The following is a 19868-nucleotide window of genomic DNA, read 5'->3' on the forward strand; positions in this document are numbered from 1 at the left end:
CTGAGGTCAGAGGTTAAGTATTTCTGTTCAGATGGAATGATATCCTAAGACAGGCCACATGGGGTGCCGGGCATCCAAGGAGAATCCTGTAAGCCTTGGAACTGTCAAAGGCCTGCAGACAGAGGGAAAGGTGTCCAGCTTTCCCTCAAGGGACCGAGAGACTCAAGGGACCTAAGAACACACAGTGACAGGTGGACCTGTGGTCAGCAGAGAATCACACACAGGATTGCCTTCCCTAGTGAGCACTGAGATGCTATACCATTAAGACCTTCGGAGTGAGATAAGAATGGGGACCACCTATTGAAAGCAGCCAAGTGTGGCAACCGTTGCAATGTCCCTAACTGTCAGTGGAGACCGTGAGCTTACCACCACATGCCATGACTACTGACATGGTCCAGCTGTACTCCTCCATCCTTTCTGCTCTCAGACCAGGTGTCTAAGGAGCCTGCTGTTGAACACATCTAATGCTGCCTGTGAGCTGGATCAGGAACTTGTGGCCAAAGTCTGCATCCACCCCTCATGGGAGTCTAGAACCTAGACATTGGGATTTACTTCTCCTCATTCCCTAGGGGCAGAGGGTCTCCATCTCTTTGGCCAGCAAATTGCCTTAGTGTTGAACCCTCTAGAGCACTGTCCCTCTAGATGATGTGTGGTTGGCCCAGCCTTGCAGGGCTAGAATCTAAAGCCTTCCAGTACAGCAGTAGAAATGGGGAACGGTGCAGCCTCTTTGGAAAGGTTGATGCAGCAATTGCCCTGTAGACAGGCACTCAGAGGAACAGGAAGCAAGGACATGACAGGCACTGCAGCCAGCGTCCTCCATGCTTCTTCATACTCACAAAAGGCTTGTGACCCAAGTGTCCCCCAACAGATGAATGGACAAGCAGAGCTTGCTCAGGGCACACACTATTACTACATTAGATAAACAAAGGAGGTGGCATTTCCTGCTGCCCTGTGTGTGAGCCTGCCAATATGCTCACAGTGAAAGAGCCACGCAGTAGGGCCTGTGTGATGTGGCCCATAGACATGTGATATCCAGAACCAGAACAGTGGAATCCATGTGCATACAGAGGGTTCTAATGGTTGTGGGAGCTATGGGGAGGGAAGCGTGGGGTGACTCATCATTGGGTATGGAATCTGTAGAGCAGTGCCTAACATAGCTAGAAACTAGACACTGGAAATGGACTAAGAGACCTGAGGGAGGTTCTCTAAGTTCAAGGTTGTGTAAGGGCTGGGCAGCAGGGGAAAGGCCCAGCTGCAGGGGGACATTGGTGAGATATGGAGTGGGGACACCAGGCTCCACACAGAGCCTTTGGCAGTGGGGAGCAGAGCTCCTCTGTGTCCCTCCCAGGCCTGCAGTCTGTCCTTGCCAGGTCCCTGGCTTTGCCCTGTCACTGTGAGGAGAAATTGATGTGTTTAGTGTCATTTCATCCACTCCTCCTTCTGGGCCAAGGAGGAAATGTCTGAGAGTGAGTTCAAGGTCAGTAGGGTAACCTAGTGGGACACTGTGTCAAAACAAAAAGTAAGAGGGCTGTGCACATGGAAACACACACACACACATTCACAAACTCAGACACACATTACACACATGCTCAACGATGACTCATTTGTAGCATATTTTCTGACTGTGTCAGGCACTGAGTTCAAGCTCCAGTGCTGTCCCCAAAGGAAAACCCATCTTATGAGGATTGGAACCATAGTAAATGACATTTTACTGTTGTCCAGGGCTAACATTTTGACTTTTCCGTTGCTGACAAACAGCTTGAGGGATTTTGTCGTTTGAGGAAAGGGCTGTGCTTAGAAACCTAACCCCACCCACCCCCCAGCTCCCTTCATACCTGACAGCTGTGCAACACTGTGAGCTCCCAGATCTAAAGCCAGCACACGTCAAAGTGTCTGCTTGTTTTCCCCCCCGAGTCTGTGTGGCGAGGAAGAGGAAAAGGTCTGTTTGGTTGGTTTGTTGGTTGGTTGGTTGGTTTGTTGGTTTGTTGGTTTGTTTGTTTGTTTTGTTTTGTTTTGTTTTTGAGATATGGTTGTTCTGCATAGCTCAGGCTGTTCTGGAACTCATTCTGTAGACTGGCTAGCTTGAAAAAGATTCCCCTGCCCCTGCCCCTGCCCCTGCCCCTGCCCCTGCCCCTGCCCCTGCCCCTGCTCCTGCCCCTGCCCCTGCCTCTGCCTCTGCCTCTGCCCCTGCCTCTGCCTCTGCCTCTGCCCCTGCCCCTGCCCTTGGAGACCTGGGATTAAAAGTGTACACAATCATCCAGCAGCTTTAAAAAAATTCTTAGAAAACAAGAATGTGTAGCATTTATTTCAACACATTTCAGAGGGGTAAAGAGGTAGAGAAACATCTGTGATCGTTTGCATATGCTTAGCCCAGAGAGTGGCACTATTAGAAGGTGTGGCCTTGTTGAGGGAAGTGTGTCACTCTAGGGGTGGGCCTGGAGACACTCCTCCTAGCTGCCTGAGGATGCTTAGTCTGTTCCTGGCTTCCTCTGGATGAAGATGTAGAACTCTCAGCTCCTCCTGCACCATGCCTGCCTGGATGCTGCCATGCTCTTGTCTTGATGATAATGGACTGAACCTCTGAACCTGTAAGCCAGCCTCAATTAAATGTTGTCATTTATAAGATTTGCCTTGGTCATGGTGTCTGTTCACAGCAATGAAACCCTAACTAAGACAACATCATATATATGAGAGGCAACAACTGTTCATATGTACATGTCATGCAATGTACATGTATATAAATATATAGCATCATATGCACACCACACAACATATATGAGGCAAATAAACTGATAACAAGATGGTGGGGAAGGACACCTGGCTCACAGACTTCTCTTTGTGCTTATTCAGCCAGGGCACTTTTGTCCACCCCTGTCCCCAAGCCAGCTGTCGAAGGACCAGTGATGCAGTTGCTAAGGATTATCCCCTCCCTCAAAGTACAAACTCACTTTTCTGCATCTGAGTGTCAAGTCCTTCTAACTGGTCCTCTTCCATCATTAGGTTGATGCGTAACCCCCATCACAGTGTTAAAAGCGCCAGGAATGGACGACCTGTTAGGGCATGTTTTAATAGTCATGGAGCTGCGTAGAGACAAGAGCAGGGTCTCAGGCAGCTCTGTCCCAGGTTGACCACAGAGTTTCTGATGTGTGGACTTTTGCCCCAAGGGTGGCTCTCCCAGGCTTCCTCTGCCCTGCCACAAAGTTTCTGTGAGCAGCATAGACTTTGCCTCCGGCCACTATAGGAAGTTGACTCTTCCTACCCCAGGAGAAAATGTTATCTTCTTTCCAGACAGCATCTCCCTGGCCTTGGTCGCACATTCCCTGAAGACCCCAAAAGCCAGAAGACCTCAGCTCCTCGCTAACCTGGGCTCCAACCTCTCCATGGTGCTGAGGCTGAGGGGTCCAGGCTGGGTATATGATCTGCTGCTCCAGCTGCCAGTGCAGAACTCCCAGCTACTTTTAATGCTGGCCAGCACAGGTTCATTAATCTGGACCATTAGTCCACTCAAGACCTGGGGCAGGCCCACATACAGACACAGCAGATCTGGGAGAGCTTGGGGACTGTATAAAGAACCTGAGCCAAGAAACGCCAGCAGCTCTGGTGAACCATGCTTTCTCTGCCTGCACCCCAAGTCTCATCACCTGCACTCAACGGGAGTTCCCGTGCTGCCAGACAGTGAGGGGGCATTCAGTAAATTCGGTGCTTGTGTGCTTAATGCTTAATGCCACTTGCTGAGTTTGTATGTGATGGAATGTCCTACCTTTATTGTGCACAGTTGGGGGTGGGGTCTTGTTTGAAAGGCAGACCCCCAACATGTCCTGGGTGATTCTGATTCAGGGTCTGGGGAGGGTTTGGACCCAAACCTCTGCACTGGAAGATCTCTAGTCTCTCACAGGAGTTTCTGCCATGGGAGGAGGGGGGGTGCAGGGGAGGCGGGATCCTGCCACAGAAAGACTATGATCTTCGTTTTGAGTAGCCCTGTAGGTAACCCCAGGACCCCAGAGGTTACAGGGCCTAAACTCCTTGCTTCAGGAGGTCTGGGAAGGATCTTGAATAGAGAAGTGGGTAGAACGCTAGTGGAAAAAGCTTTCTTTCTATGAAGCAAGCAGGCTGTGTTCATACTTCCCTGGCTGGAAATGGTCAATTAGCCTTGCACACCCCCTAGTGGCCATTTGGGAGAAGACAGTGGCGGGTGTAGGTTTTCTCTGGCTTTCTCCCTTAGGGCTGGAGAGTCAAACCCTATTTGTGCCTCTGGGATGCAGTGGAGGGTCTCAGTCATTCATACCCTGGCTGTCTTCGACCCTGTCACCCTAATAAGGCACCACAACATAGCAGGGTAGGCACAGACTGGTGTCCCCAACTCTCAGAGGAGAAAATAGATCTTGTTGGTCTTGCTGTTTTGAGACAGGACCTTGGCTGCCCCATCTGCCTGGCTCTGCCTTCCAGAGCTGCACTAGAGATGCTAGTCCCCACTTACAGAGAAAAATAAAATTTTTTCTTAATTTCCTTTTTTCGTAAAAAACACGGGGCCGGGGGTGGGGTGGGGAGGGGTGTGTACGGCACATATTTGGAAAATCAGAGGACAACTGTTAGGCATCAATTTTCACCACCCATCTTCTTCCTGTCTCTCCACACAGAATTCTAGCCCCCCCCCCCGCCCCCGCCCCCCACCGCCCCCGTGGCAGCACAGGCCACATGGAGCATCCGTCCTTGGCAGGGTTTGGTGCTCTGCTTGCTCCTAGTCCCTGGAGCTGTTGGGGCTGGTGGTCCTCTCAGGCTTACTTGTTTCAGGGAGTGTTAGGCTACTTGCTAGTCATTCAGATGTGCATAGGTCAGAATGCAGAGCACAGAGGTAGCCTCGCTCCTCTCTGCCACCTACTGGCACACATGTGACACAGCAGCCACACCTGCATCTCTTCTAGGGGCCACATTTTCTTAACTATGCCTCGAGTTTCTTTACAGCTTCCTGCCAGTTACAAGACAACAGTCCAATCTGCCGAGCTAGCATTCTCAGCTTGTCCCTTTGTGCCACCCTGACCCCTCTATCCATCCCTGTCCCCTATCTCCCTTAAATTGCTGCACAGACCCCCATATGTATTCTACAAGCCTAGGATCATTGTCTTCCCAGCCTTGGCTCAGATGCAGAAATAAGTCCCTTGGGTAAAAATCCCTTTAATGTCGACTCTTCTCTATCAAACCATGAGCTCTGAGTCACTGCAGTGTCATCCCATGGTCTCTGCTGTACCTGGCACAGTGGATTATAAGAATGGACGCTCTATAAACATGTTCTGAACACATCCTTGGATGAACGAATGATGGGGGTGTGATACTTCACAAATGTCCTGTGGAACTTGCTCATAAGTGGATTTTGGTTTAATATCTCTAGGGTGAGACTGAGGACTTTGTGTTTCCCACAAGGCCTCAGTAATACTGAGGTTTCTGGTGAGTTAACATGTTTTATATGGCAAGATACTGGGTGTTCTTGTCCCCATTACCTCAAAAGGGATGACATCTATGTTACTGGAAGATGTGGCTCCATCCCTCAACCCATTTGTGGAGCTGACTAAACCTTTTGAAGATTCCTATTTTTTAAGTCTGCAAACTTTGCTTTGGAGTCGCCTGTCAATTATCATGTAGGATGAAATAAAGATGAGAATGAAAACAACTCACAAGACTCAGAATGTTCCTGAAACTTACAAGGTTCACAAGACCACCTACATAAATAGTAAAAGCTCCTGCAGTGAGACTTTCCCACTGGCTTAGATGTTGTTCAGGAAGCTCTAGAAATATTGTTTCCGTGATTTACCACCTATGTTGGGGTAAACTGTCTGGTAATGCAGCTGTCTTTGAGTCACCCATGTGCCTGAAAGTAACCCCTCACCCATGTCCTTATAAATCCCCCCCCAATAAATTCACTCATCTATTAAACTAGACTTGAGTGGTGCTGTTCCTTTGGTCTGTGATCATGGGCCTATTTATATTTGGTAAGTATTTGTTCATATCTCCCCAGGAAAAGTAACACAACACAGTTATTTTCTGAATAGAGACCAACAGAACCACAGATGTTTTAGGGAAAACTAACAGCACAGCCTCTGCCATGGGTGCTGAGACATGCAACTAAGGCTGATCCATATGGGAGAAGAGTGTCCAGGAGAAATCCCAATATGGCTACCAGCCCCCACTCGGGTCCCACATCTTCTGGGATGTGATAGGACACACAGCCAAGACTGAGTCATCTAAGAATGGGAATACCAGTAGGGAGACTCCCAGAGTGGCTGACTTCCTTTTTGTGGTACAGAGTGGTGTGTTTGCTTAATGAGTGGGGCCCGCCGGGTGACTGTGGAGATACCTTGAAAACGGTGGAAGACCTAGAGAATGTGCTGTTGTCCGTGAGCTGCCCCTGCAGTCGCATGACGACTGCTGTGTGTGCACCGGACTGAGGCTAGGACAGCTGCTTGGAGGGAACTTTCCTGTTCAAGGGAGGAACTACAGTGGGAAAGGGACATGAGACTAGTGTCCTGTGTTAGCCTCTGGCTCTGTGGGTAAATGAACATGGAGGATGAGATGGAGTGTGGGATTGCTGATACTTTTTTACTTAGTTTTATTTTTATGTGCACTGGTGTTTTGCCTGAATGAATGTCTGTGGTAGGGTGTTGGATCCCAGGGAGCTGGAGTTACAGACAGTTATGAACTGTCTTTGTGGGTGTTGGGAATCAAGCGTAGGTCTTGGAGAAAAACACTTGGCTCTTTTAACCACTGAGCCATCTCTCCAACCCTGGCTTGTTTTTTTCCTTGAAATGAGAGTCAAAAGAAAGCACAGGTTAGATCTGTGCTTAAGAGCCCTTCCTAGGACCCAAACATTTGGATTCTATGGGAAGAACTAAAGACACGGGGGGAGGAGAGCACAGCAGATATGCTAGCAGACACTCCTCACCTCTCTGGGCTACCATTTTACAGACAGGAAGTGGAGATCCATGAGTTGGCAGAGGGTCTCAGCAAGGGTCCAGAATGAGAAACTGACAATCAAGGAAAACTCTGAACCTGAGTTGCTTGAAATGGGAAATACTTTAACATTTTGTTTTACATGTTTTTATTTAGCAGGAGAGGGGTACGAATGTGCATACACCAAAGTGTGTGTGTATGTGTGTTTGTGTGTGTGTGTGTGTATGTGTGTTTGTGTGTGTATGTGTGTATGTGTGTGTATATGTGTGTGTGTGTATGTGTGTGTGTGTGTGTGTGTGTGTGTGTGTGTGTGTGTGTGTGTGTCAGTTAGGACAGCTTGCAGGCATCAATTCCTATCTTTCACTTTGTGGGTTCCGAGGACTGAACTCAGATCAACTCAGACCATCATTAGGTTCGGAGGCAAGGGCCTTTACCCACTGAGCCATCTTGCCAGCCTAAGGGACAGTAAACAATGAAAGGCAAGCCACAGAGTGGATTAAGGGGCACAGAGGCAAATGGGATCAACCTAAGTATAAGTAGAGAAACTGAGTAGTGAGACGGCCCATCCCTCCCTAAGACAAAGACCCTAGGCAATGTGCAGGAAACCTGTCTCTGGGTGGGCTGGCTCATACAAGTTGTTGGGGACACTTGGTTACCATCTGCTGAGGTCACCATGCACATCAGAGACTGGAAGAAGACGGGGGGAGGACAGGCACAGAGAGGAGAGGGTAGAGTTTGGTGCCCTGTTTTCTGAGCTGGACAGAACTGTATTCACCGCAGAGTTCAGAAAGAGGGCTGGTTCAGCAGGGATTCTCGCGAGAGCTCTAGAGCTTCATAGTAGGATATGTCTGTGAGAGTTAGAAGAGGCTGTGGTGGGTCTGAATGACAGGCAGACGTGTAAATCGTGTTCATAAAGTGAAGCAATAAGGAGGGACTACGAGAAGGAGCAATGGAGACAAACCGGCCTGCCTGGGTCACTTAAAGCCAGAGTACCTAGGGGAAGACATTACAGAAATCCAGATTCTGTGTGGTGAGCTTCTGGAAGGTTGGAAAGACTGTGTGGGAGTTCACAAAAGACCCGAGGGGTATGAGAAGACAGGTGAAAAGATTTAAGTCTGACCCAGGCTGGGCAATCATCCCCCTGAGAGTGCGGGCTGTATAGTTCTCCCCTGGAAGACAGTATACAGGGGATAGAAACTATTTGCCAAGCCCTGGGCTCTTTCACCCACCAGATGTAGCTGATGGGAAAGCATGGACCACAGTGCTGGTCTGGAGCCTGTAAAAACCAAAGATCTGGCTCCAGGGGCAGATACAGCTGACTAGTGCAGCCCCTAGGCTTGCTCCAAGCCGAGAGGTACAATCCAGCACTGCTGAGGGTCGGGAGATGAATAGTGGCTCCACCCTAGCGTGCCGCCTTGAGGAGGTCAGATGATTCAGTTGATCTGACTCAGATCAAGGAGTTGATTCAGCGACCCATAGAGATTTAGATTGGGTATTGGTGTGGTCCTCGCAAACTCACCCAGCACCCCGCACCCTGCACCCCGCATGCTGCCATGCTGAATGAATATAACCTATTATATTCATTGCTGTTTTGAAAAATAATTGCATCGGACCTCGCTACCGCTTCTAATTTAGCATCTCCTAAGCACTTCCCTTAGCCTCTCCCCTTAGCCACTCCTCTTAGCTACTTCCCATTAGTCACTCCCCCTAGCCACTCCCCCTAGCCACTCCCCCTAGCCACTCCCCCTAGCCACTCCCCCTAGCCACTCCCCCTAGCCACTCCCCCTAGCCACTCCCCCTAGCCAGCTAAAACCAATTGGTAATTACATGGAAAGGATGATGGTGGGTTTTCAGAGCTCTTGCCCACTGTCTAAAATGCTTTCTTCATATAATGCTAACCTGAGTTTCTAACAGACTCATAAAGTATCTAGACGTCCAGTAAAGACGGCCATTAAGGATTAAACAGAGGCTCCCTATGTGAATGGGCCAAGTGCTCTCCCAGAAACCACAGGCTTGTATAATAAAACTCCTAGTGGCAGGAACAGGCTGTCTTCCAATGGGCGATTGTCCAGGGAGGCCCCTACGGCCTAGCAACCCATAAAATTATTGCTAACGCTGTTGATTGCTAGCCAGAACCAGATGGTGTGTCCCTATTTCTGAAGGGACTGCATGGTTTGCAATGGATCACAGATCCAGTCAAGCTGGGGCTGAACTGGAAATTCTCTCCCTGCCCGCAGGCTTTCGTAGCGTTGGAAGGTACTCTGAAAACTACTGTAAGAGAACTGTGCTTGGACTCAGCTGAGCTATGGCCCCTGCATGCTACAACACTGATGTGACATAGTCTTGCCCATCACAGCAGCAGGAACGCGACCGTGAAGGCTGTAACCAATTGCTTTCTGATAGAATTTAAGGCCCGCTCCACATAAGCCAGGACAGAAACCCGTGTCTATGGGGACCACAGGCTCCATGCGGATATCAGTGGCTATTGCTTTGTCTTGGGATTTGTCTTAGGTGTACTTTACAGGTAAGAAGTTATATGCACAGGAGAAGAATCGTTGCAGCATCCCTTGAAACTGCAGAAACAAGAGAAAAAGCTAAAGGAGAGCACACACCCGTGAGGCCGGAGGCAGACACTGAGTATCCCACTCCACTAGGAAGGAAGATCTGGACCTATTCAAACACGGGTTTTAAGCTGGGTATAGAAGCTCGTATCTGTCATCCCGGCACTTGGAAAGCAGGGACAGGGGATTGCCTCCAAGCCGGAAGCCAGCTTGGTCGACATAATTACTTCAGGGTCACCGCAGTTCCACTGGGAGAATCCGTCTCAACAAAATAAAACTCTAATCCCAGAACTTTAAAGATGGAGGCAGAAGGACCCGTACGAAGTGATTCTCAGCTACGAAGTGAGTTCAAGGCTAGCCAGAGCTACATAAGACCCTGTCTCCGAAGACAAAACCAAAACCAAACAAAACCTTCACAATTTTAAGTCGGCAGGAGAACTCAAACTCTGGAAATATATCTAGTGCTGGCAAAAAGCCACAGAGATTGCAAATTAAGCAACGAAGTCAAGTGTTTTTGTGTTCCCAAGTATTAGAAACTGTTATGTGGTCCTAGACACTGAGAAGGTTCGGGCCTTTGACCATCAACCCTGCTACACTGAATTTTATGTATTTCTGAAACAGGAAATATTTCATTAAAAACTAAAGATTCTATTTCTTTGAAGGGTGTTTCTCTTGTTTGTTTTCTGACTAAAGCTGCCCAATTGCTCCAGAGAGCAAGAACGCTTCCCACCCTCTGAGCCTCGGTGAGGACTCCTATGGAAGCCATTCTCTCAGCTGCCTGCTTAAGGAAGGAAGTGAACAATCGTCTTTGCCCCAGGGAGAACCTTTCTGCTCTTTGAATACCTGAGTTCCTGTGGGAAGCTTGACAGCATCTTGTCTGGGACCTGAGATTCTGCCTAGGAGGTGGAGACAGAGGTCTGCCTGCCCCCACCCCAATCTCACCCCAACCACCCCACCCTGCACTGGCCATTCTAGACGAGCCAATGTACAGGAAGAAGGTGCCTTAGAATCAGGAAGAGTCTGTGTTGAGTTCACAAGGTACAGAATCCCAGGATTTCTGCCTCCCTGGGCAAGCCCTTTCCATCTGTGTCTGCCTGTACATGGATGAGATTTGAGTCACTGTCTCCCTTAGAGATCTGGAATGTGTCCAGCCGGCCACCTCCTCCCTCTCAATCAGGTTCCTTGCTCTCTTCTCCAGTGCCTTCAGGCCGAAAACTATTCCAAAGTGAATTGTCCCCATTTAGCCTTGTCACTGTGCTGACTCTGTTCCTGTCCCCAGCCAACACCCAAACTCTGAGAGGGCCCCGCCCTCTTCGCTGGACCCATGCATCTAGACTAACTCAGGAGCCTCCAAAGCTGTCCCGAAGAGGTTGCCTTTAACTCAGGCCCATGCCCGGAGGAGCCTGACCACACTAAATCCCTACGTTGGCATTTCCAGCGAGAGAAAAGAGGCAGCTGCCTTATAGGTTCACCTTGCCTTGGCTTCTCTAAGAAAATATTGAACTGCGGTTCTTCTGTGTAGAGAGACACTAAGTGTCCTGCCTCTCTCTGTTTACCATCCCCCATGGGTTTCTATCCAGGCTCCACTTCCCCTCCATGGATCCCGAGAGGGGAAGGAAGGCAGGACAGCCGGGGTCAGAGAGATCTCAAGCAGCGGTGAGGAGAGGGAGAACAGACTCCTGGGAGACAGCTTCAGTGAGACAGCTCACTTTAATGGAGTAAACAAAGAATATGTAAAGCTTTAAGTGAGTGAGTGGGACATATTGGGGTGAATGTACATTATTGGCTGAGCCCGGGGTGCTGCTCCAACAAGGCCACACCTCCTCGTGGGCCAAACATTCAAACACATGAGTCTATGGGAGCCAAACCTGTTCAAACCACCACATTCTGTTAGGCTCTGGTAAGCCCTTTGCCTAAAAGATGTTGCACCTCCATCCCCTCTCAACGAACACACACACACCCAACAGCTCACTACTATCAGTATAAATGTAGGATGATTTCAGTTGCTGGAATTTTGTTAGATTGCACAGAAATGAAAGAAGGAAAAAAAGACTGTCTTTTTCAAAATAAATGATGTAAGAATTTTGTGTTCTTCTGCCATGCCATGTACCCATCATCAGATCATGCCATGTGCCCATCAGATCATGTCATAAACCCATCATCAGATCAGCCAGGGGTCAACCCTGCACTGGCTCCATTTTTCTTGAATATTTTCCTGGATATCTCATGACCACACTCCTGTGGGTGATTTGTTTTGCCATTGGGTGAGTATAGCTGAAGGAGGAATGCAGTCGGTCTTACCTTGAGATCCATTCACTGGGCTCACAGCTTCTTGCTGTTCACGCAGAGGGTGTGTGGGCTTCTGCTTAGGTCTGGAGCTACAGCTTCTGCTGGAAAATATTAGGATCCCCACAGAGATCTTAGGACACACATGTATACATGCACACATGCACACATGCATGGACACACACATGCACACATTCATGGGTGCACACACATGCATACACATACATGCATGCACAACAGAGATGTGCACATCCATGTACTCAAGCATGTACACACACGTTGATTGTGTTAAATACAGGTGGGAAAGCATGTGATGCATTAACACACCAAAGCATCCCATTTGTTTTTGACAGACATTCTATAGGGCTAAGCAGGGAAACTTGGAAGGCGGGGTGTTTAATAGCAGCTTGCCTGTTCATAGGCTAACACTCATCTCCACAAATACAAGGATACCTCGTGAGGGTTGATATCCATTCTCAGTTCAATTTTTTTTAGAGAAAACAAATGTCAAAATTAGAAGAAGCAGCAGAACATGAAGCTGAATGTCACATGTCATGATAAGAACCGTGGATACTGACATCTCACTGGGACCAGAATTGGGCGGCAGGGCAGCGTGTGTTGGCCCACACTGTACTGGAATTCTCATCCTGCTTTTTTTTTTTTTTAATAAAGCAAAAAGAAAAGCAATAATTTCTGAGGATGTGATGAAATCATGTTACTTTTGGACAGAATGATATATCAAGAAATCCCAGAGGAATAATCTAAAAACTATTTTTAAAAAAAAGAAAGAAAGAAAGCTCAGTGAAACATGCCAGATACATGCTAAATATTCCAGAGCTAATAGATTCTTTCTCTTTTAACAAGAACAGAAAAAATTGTGGGTGGGCGTGTGGGTGGGTGGGTGGGCTCCATCCTTAATAAGAATTTTTAAACCTAAAGGGAGTGGAGACACGGCTTAGTGAGTAAGGCACTTACCATGGAGAGTGGGTACCTAAGCTCAGATCCCAGGAAGCTGGGAGAGGGCTGGGGAGACATGGCCTTCTACCTGGAACTCCAGAGCTTAGTGGGCAGAGGTGGAGTTCACTCGGGCAAGCTGGCCAGCCAGCCTAACAGGAACCAGCAATAGATTTTGTCTCAACAAAGTAGAGAGAGACAGAGAAAAGTACCTGACATCAACCTCTGGCCTCCATGTGTTTATGTGCACCTACAAATGTCTTCCCACATGTGTGTGAGCTAGACTCCATGTGTTCATGTGCACCTACAAATGTCTTCCCACACGTGTGTGAGCTAGACTCCATGTGTTCAAGTGCACACATACGTATGTATTTCCACACATGTGAGATAGCTTCCATGTGTTCATGTGCACACTTACATATGTATTGCCATACATGTATAAGCAGGCCTCCATGTGTTCATGTGCACACATATATTTCCCCACACATGCAACACAAATACATCAACGTACATTACACACACACACACACACACACACACACACACACACACACACACGAAGCTCTAAGGATTTCTAAGACTTAAATGGCAGAGGCATGGAGGTGTGGCAGCGAGTGGCTGGCATGGAGTGAAGCCAAGAGCTCACGTAGCAAACACAAGCCGGAAACAGAGAAAGCGGACTAGTTAGTAGGCCCAGGCTATGAACTCTTAAGGTTGGTCTCAGGACACACTTCCTCAAGCAAAACTACACTGTCTAAACCTCCCTGGGCAGACAGCACCACCAAGTGGGGACTGTCTTCAAATGCCTGTTTATTTCTCATTCAAGCCACCTAAGAGGGCATTTCAGTCTCTATACCAAGACTGATGCACAACCTAGTAATGGTTTACCCTTCTGCCCTCCCAGGATCCGGACACTTCTGCTCTCAGGAGTGCGCCCTCTGCTGGACACATAGAGACATGTCATGGCCACAACTCTGAAACTGGACATTATCAGACATCTGCATTGGTTTGAATTCCCAGGCTTCCTTCTCAGCTTCTGATGCCAGAAGCTGTCTGGAACCTCAAAAAGATCTGTTCTTGCAGAGCCCAACCTCTGAGTTTGCAAGAGGTCATTAGGTCTTTACCTTACATGCCCTTTAGAAAACTTCAGCATGGGTGTTCTCTGCGTCAAGCCGTAGTAACTACACCAAGAAAAACAGGGAGAACATTCTTATTATCCACTATGATGGGAAGTGTGACATTTTGGGCTTTGTTTTTGTTTTTTGTCATTTTGGCGGGGATTGTTGGTTTTGGTTTTTTAGGGGGTTCTGGGGGGTTGGGGTGGGTTCATTTGTTTGTTTGTTTAGCTTTTTTTTTTTTTTTTTTTTTTTTTTGAGATGTAGTTTCCCTGTGTATCTCTGGCTATCTCAAAACACTCTCTGTAGACCAGGCTGGCCTCAAACTCAGAGATTCACCTGCCTCTGCCTCCTGGGTGCTGGGATTAAAGGCCTGCGCCACCAACACCTGACCATATGGAATTTTTGAAAGATTTACTTTATTCTGTGTGTATGGGAGTTTTGTCTGAACGTATCCATGCATCTGATGACCAGAGGCCAGGGAGAGGGAAGGATTCCTCTTGGTAATGGACTCAAGAACAGTTTGGAGCTGTCATGTGGGTTCTGGGAACCGAAGCCGGGTCCTCTGCAGGAGCAGCAACTGCTCATAACCACAGGACACCTCTCCAGGTGAAACTGGACTTTTAAAAAACTGAAGGTTGTAAACATTTGGGACTCTCCCTCTGTGGGGGGTCCAAAGAGACCTGAAGAAAACTAGGAGACAGGAAGCATGCAGTTAGCTGGAGTTTCTTCTGGGTTTCCCAGTGTTTGGTTGGTTGTTTATTTCTAGTTTTCTAAAGCACCCAGTGCTGGAGATGTAGACCCGGGGCCTGAAGAGAAAAGCATGTGTCCCTGTGATTGTATTACCGAAGACAGCTAATAAGAGGAAACTGCTCTGTCCACCGGGGACTGTCTGACTGTAACTTGGCAGAAATATAAGAAAAGTATCAAACCATTTGTGAAAAGTCCACAAAAGTGATGGGTCTAGAAAGAAACTGTCCCAAGCTAGAAGAACAACCTACACCGAGGCCACCACCTCTGCCCGAGTGAGGATGGGTTTGACACTAAAGCCAATGACCCAACAAGACTAGGAACCTGTGGGTCTTGAAGTGGCTTCCTTTTTTTCCTGTGTCCACTGATGGAGTGTATAGAGACTGACCTGGAAGGTTCCCATGCTATGCTGAGCACACACAGTGTCTCTGCTTTCCTGGGGTTTGCAGTGTGAATCCTGTGGGGAGGCTGTAGCAAGAACCATGGGAGGGGAGCGTGGGCAGGCAGAAGGTCAGACTCAGTGACTGTTCTGTGGAGAGCAGACATCGGGTGATCAGGCTTACCAGAGCCCAACCACCCTGGGAAGGAATGACCTGCACTTCTGGAGACAGAAGAAGGCTGGGAAGACAAGACAGAGAACAGCAGAAACTGATGGAGGTTAGATCAGCCTGAAAGCCAGGAGACTTCACAGGGTACCACCCTGCCCGCCTGTGACTTCCAGCTTCAGTGCTCACATTCTCAGAAGGATGGCTCTGTGCCCTGGTGACCTATAGACACAGATAAGCCGGATGACAATAGCAAGGCTTTGTGGAAGTGGCACCCTCGGGAGCCAAGGCTGTCTGACAGGTTCTCTAAGGACCAGAAAATTAGCTCCTTGTCCAGACTAGGCAAGCACTCCACTGCTGAGCTACACTGCTAGCCTCTTTTCCTTTTTGAAAACTTTGAGGTAGGAGCCCAGGGAGATTGCTCAGAGAGCAGGAATGTTTACTCCACAGATATAAAGATATGGAGACCGGATCTCAAATTCCCATCACTAGACAAAAATCTTACACGAAGCTCCGTGTGCCTGTGGCTCCAGCATTGAGGGGACGGGCCAAACAGGCAGATCCCCAAATCACTCGCTAACCAGCCTGGCCAAAAAGGAGAGCTTCTGGTTTGGTAAGAGTCTCTGTCTCAAGGCAGTAAGGCTTGAGGGAGGACTCCAGACATCTTGCTCTGATCTCTGCACACACTCACACGGCTGTACATCTTTACAAACCCACACGCATGAACACACACACATTCAAGACAGGATCTCACTGAGGTCCCTATGCTAGTGTGGGACCATCGGTGTTATAGAGGCTTGCAATCCTCCTGCCTCAACTTCCCAAGGGTCTGGGATTGTAGGCCTGGATAATCTGTCTCCTTAAAGTGATGAGTCCCAAGATTTAAGAGTTTCACATTGGAGGCCAAGGCAGGGTAGGAAGGAAAGAGAGAGGTAGAAGAAACGAAAAAGGAAGAAAGTACAGGGTGAAGTTGCTTAGATCCCATCCTTAGGAGAGTAGAAGGCTGGTGGTCAGATGGACCTGCCGCTGAAGGGCTGGGGTACTGAGGCGAGAATACACGCTAAGAATGGAAGGGACGCACTGCCTTTTAAATTGTGGGTGCTTTGTATGGAGAGTTGTGAGTTAAAGTGAGTGTGTAAGAAGTAACATACATATTCACATATGCACATACCATATACACATATATACACCACACACACACACATACAGACACACACACACCACACACACCACACCATACACACATACACACCACACACACACCACACACACCACACCATACACACATACACACCACACACACACAACACACACAGATCACCCCCCACATATTATACCACACATGCACCACACCACACACACACACACACACACACACACACACCACTCACTGACATCCCCTCACAAGGCTGACCTGCATTCTCTGACTTTAACCCCTCATGCAGATGTCTCTGGTCTCTGGGGTCCAAATTTCTTGACAGCAGCGGCAAGGAGAAGTGGAGACGTGGGCTCGGAAGGGAGACAGGCTGGATGAGTGCAGTCCATATGCCTCCTCTTGTTCCTCACTTTTGTATAAACACTGTCATTTGCCATTAGACGTGAGGATGACGTTGATTTGAGCAGTGGAATGTCAGCTGAGTGGAAAGTGCTCAGACTCATTATAAAAACATCCAAGGTTTCGCTTCTAATTATCCACTGCTGGCGTCTCAAGTAGGCCATGCCAGCAGCATGCCTTCCCCTCAGAGGAGACCTATGAGCCCAGCCCGCCACATCCTCCACCCCCTTTGGTAGGAAAATGTGCTAAGCATGAAAACAGGGTCACCTTCCATATTACTAAGGATCCAATTCCTGTCTTACTGGGCCTTTCTCCTTTGCTGTTGGCCCTGGGTGCTGTTCTGGGTTGAAGGACCTTGTGTGCTCTTTTCTTTGGGGGATGGAGGGAAAATCAGTATGGCTGCTGAGAGCTACCTGACAGGCCTTGGGCCTCAGACCCAGCTCTGGACAATGGAAATCTCTGGGGATATGGATATGGATAACCATATTTACTCTTCAACACCTGAGCAGTGCACCTACTGTGTGCCAATTCATAATTCACATGCTGGAGCCTGGAATAGGAATGGTATAGTCTGCCCTGTAACCCACTTAAGGGGAAGGTAGACCCAGGAATAGACAGAGTCATTGGCTATCGTGGGCTGGGGTAGATGCCTGTACAGGGACCTGGGAGACAAGGGAGCAGCCTATAGAAGAAGTGGAAAGAGCTTTGAGGAGGGGAGACTGTCAAGAAATAACCAGGCAATGAGGTGTAGAGACAGTCACATGATGGAACCAGGGCAGTGAATCAATGCCAAAACCCACCCAGAGCTTCATAGGACTATGGACATGTGAGGTTCTATAGTTGCTCAGAGGTTTTGCACACTCCTTCTGAATTCCAGAATCTCCTCAAAGGATCATGGGCTCCCCAGCAACTCCTCCCCAGACTCCCTTGCAGCTAGGCCACTACCATGAGTTGACTTTGAATCTTCCAATGAGACATAACCATAGAAAGAACAATTCCAGTCAGCAGTACATGTCACTTACCATGTGACAACCATGTTTTCCAAGATGACTGCACAGACTGTACCCCTGACCCTCACCACTGCCCCCACTCCTGTGCTTTATGGCCCCAGGAGCAGCATCTCTGGACAGAGCAGCTTGTCTGTGCCTGGACCTTGTCTTCATTAGCAGTGTGGAGACACCTGCACAGCCTTGTCTTGGCTGGCCACAGGCTCCAAGGGTCCTTTAAACCTGCTTTACTTCTCTCTAGAGCAGCAAACCTTGACCTGGGTGCCCCTTGTACAGCCTGAAGTCAGGCTTGGAACTCTTTATATGTCCATTATATTTCAGTTCATTTCAGAACTGACAGTGGTCTCCCATTATGTGATGGGGTGGCATTTCAAGATCCCCCAGTGGATGCCTGAAGCCTTGGGTAGGACCCAGCCTTACAGGTGTGGTTTTTCCTGCAGGTGCTCATGATGGAGACACATACTGTGCTAAATATATGTACTGGATAGGACACTGTATTATACTATTGTGCAATATATTGTCTGAAAGGTAGTGAATGTTCTCTCTCTCTCTCTCTCTCTCTCTCTCTCTCTCTCTCTCTCTCTCACTCACTAGATTTTTCAGGTAATATTTTCAGTCTCTGTACATAATCCACACTGTGCCACATAACTGAACCTCAGAATCTGGGGTTGGGACCCCACAGAATCATCAAGTTTGTCTTCAGTTTGGCAACCCTTGGCCGCATCAGCATCTGTCCTCACTTGGTCTTAGTGAGTCTCTCCCTGGTCCACTGAGGCTGAACCCAGGTACTGAGTGGGCTAAGTGTAGACAGGCAGCACAAGCCTGTTGGATGTACTGAGCCCATTAACTAAGAACCTGGGCAAGGAGACATATTTGTCTCCTAGGCAGCCTCCTGGGGCCTGGCCAACATCTGACCCCTCTCGGATGGCTTTTCCAGGGTCAGCCTATTATGAACGAATCCTGACTAATTCGGTCGCCCTCCCGTTTCTCAGCCATGATTTGTGACTTAATTGCAGCCGGGAAAAAAAATTAATGAGAACTGCACGGCCCAGGTCATATCCATAATTCATAACTGCAATAAACTTCTGGACATGCTGCCGTGACTTACGGCAGTCTGAGTAGTGTGCTCACTGGGGCGGGTGGGGGGGCCCAGATGTTTCCGCTACAGAATGTTACAGAGTTCACAGGCTGAAGGAGCTGAGCCTCCCAACTTGGTGGCAGAGTGTTGCTTTGGTTGGAGGCAAAAATCTAAAGACTTGGATCCCCTTAAGCTGTCCTAGAAAGCAAGGCATTCTGGAAGCTTGGAGGCTGGAACTATGAGGAGGGAGAAGAGGAGGAGGGAGAAGAGGAGGAGGGAGAAGAGGAGGAGGGAGAAGAGGAGGAGGGAGAAGAGGAGGAGGGAGAAGAGGAGGAGGGAGAAGAGGAGGAGGGAGAAGAGGAGGAGGGAGAAGAGGAGAGAGAAGAGGAGGAAGGAGAAGAGGAGGAAGGAGAGGAGGAGGAGGGAGAGGAGGAGGAGGGAGAAGAGGAGGAGGGAGAAGAGGAGGAGGGAGAAGAGGAGGAGGGAGAAGAGGAGGAAGGAGAGGAGGAGGAGGGAGAGGAGGAGGAGGGAGAAGAGGAGGAGGGAGAAGAGGAGGAGGGAGAAGAGGAGGAGGGAGAAGAGGAGGAGGGAGAAGAGGAGGAGGGAGAAGAGGAGGAGGGAGAAGAGGAGGAGGGAGAGGAGGAGGAGGGAGAGGAGGAGGAGGGAGAAGAGGAGGAGGGAGAAGAGGAGGAGGGAGAAGAGGAGGAGGGAGAAGAGGAGGAGGGAGAAGAGGAGGAGGGAGAAGAGGAGGAGAAAGAAGAGGAGGAGGGAGAAGAGGAGGAGAAAGAAGAGGAGAGAGAAGAGGAGAAGGGAGAAGAGGAGGAGGGAGAAGAGGAGAGAGAAGAGGAGAAGGGAGAAGAGGAGGAGGGAGAAGAGGAGGAGGGAGAAGAGGAGGAGGGAGAAGAGGAGGAGGGAGAAGAGGAGGAGGGAGAAGAGGAGGAGGGAGAAGAGGAGGAGGGAGAAGAGGAGAAGGAGCAGATAACAAAGATAGTAGTTGATTTCAGCAGGGGAGATGGCTTATTGGTAAAGTAGTTTGCATTGCAAATGTAAGGATCTGAGTTCAGATCCCCCACCC

Source organism: Micromys minutus, assembly GCF_963924665.1.
Source record: "Micromys minutus genome assembly, chromosome: 1".
Classification (NCBI taxonomy): Eukaryota; Metazoa; Chordata; class Mammalia; order Rodentia; family Muridae; genus Micromys; species Micromys minutus.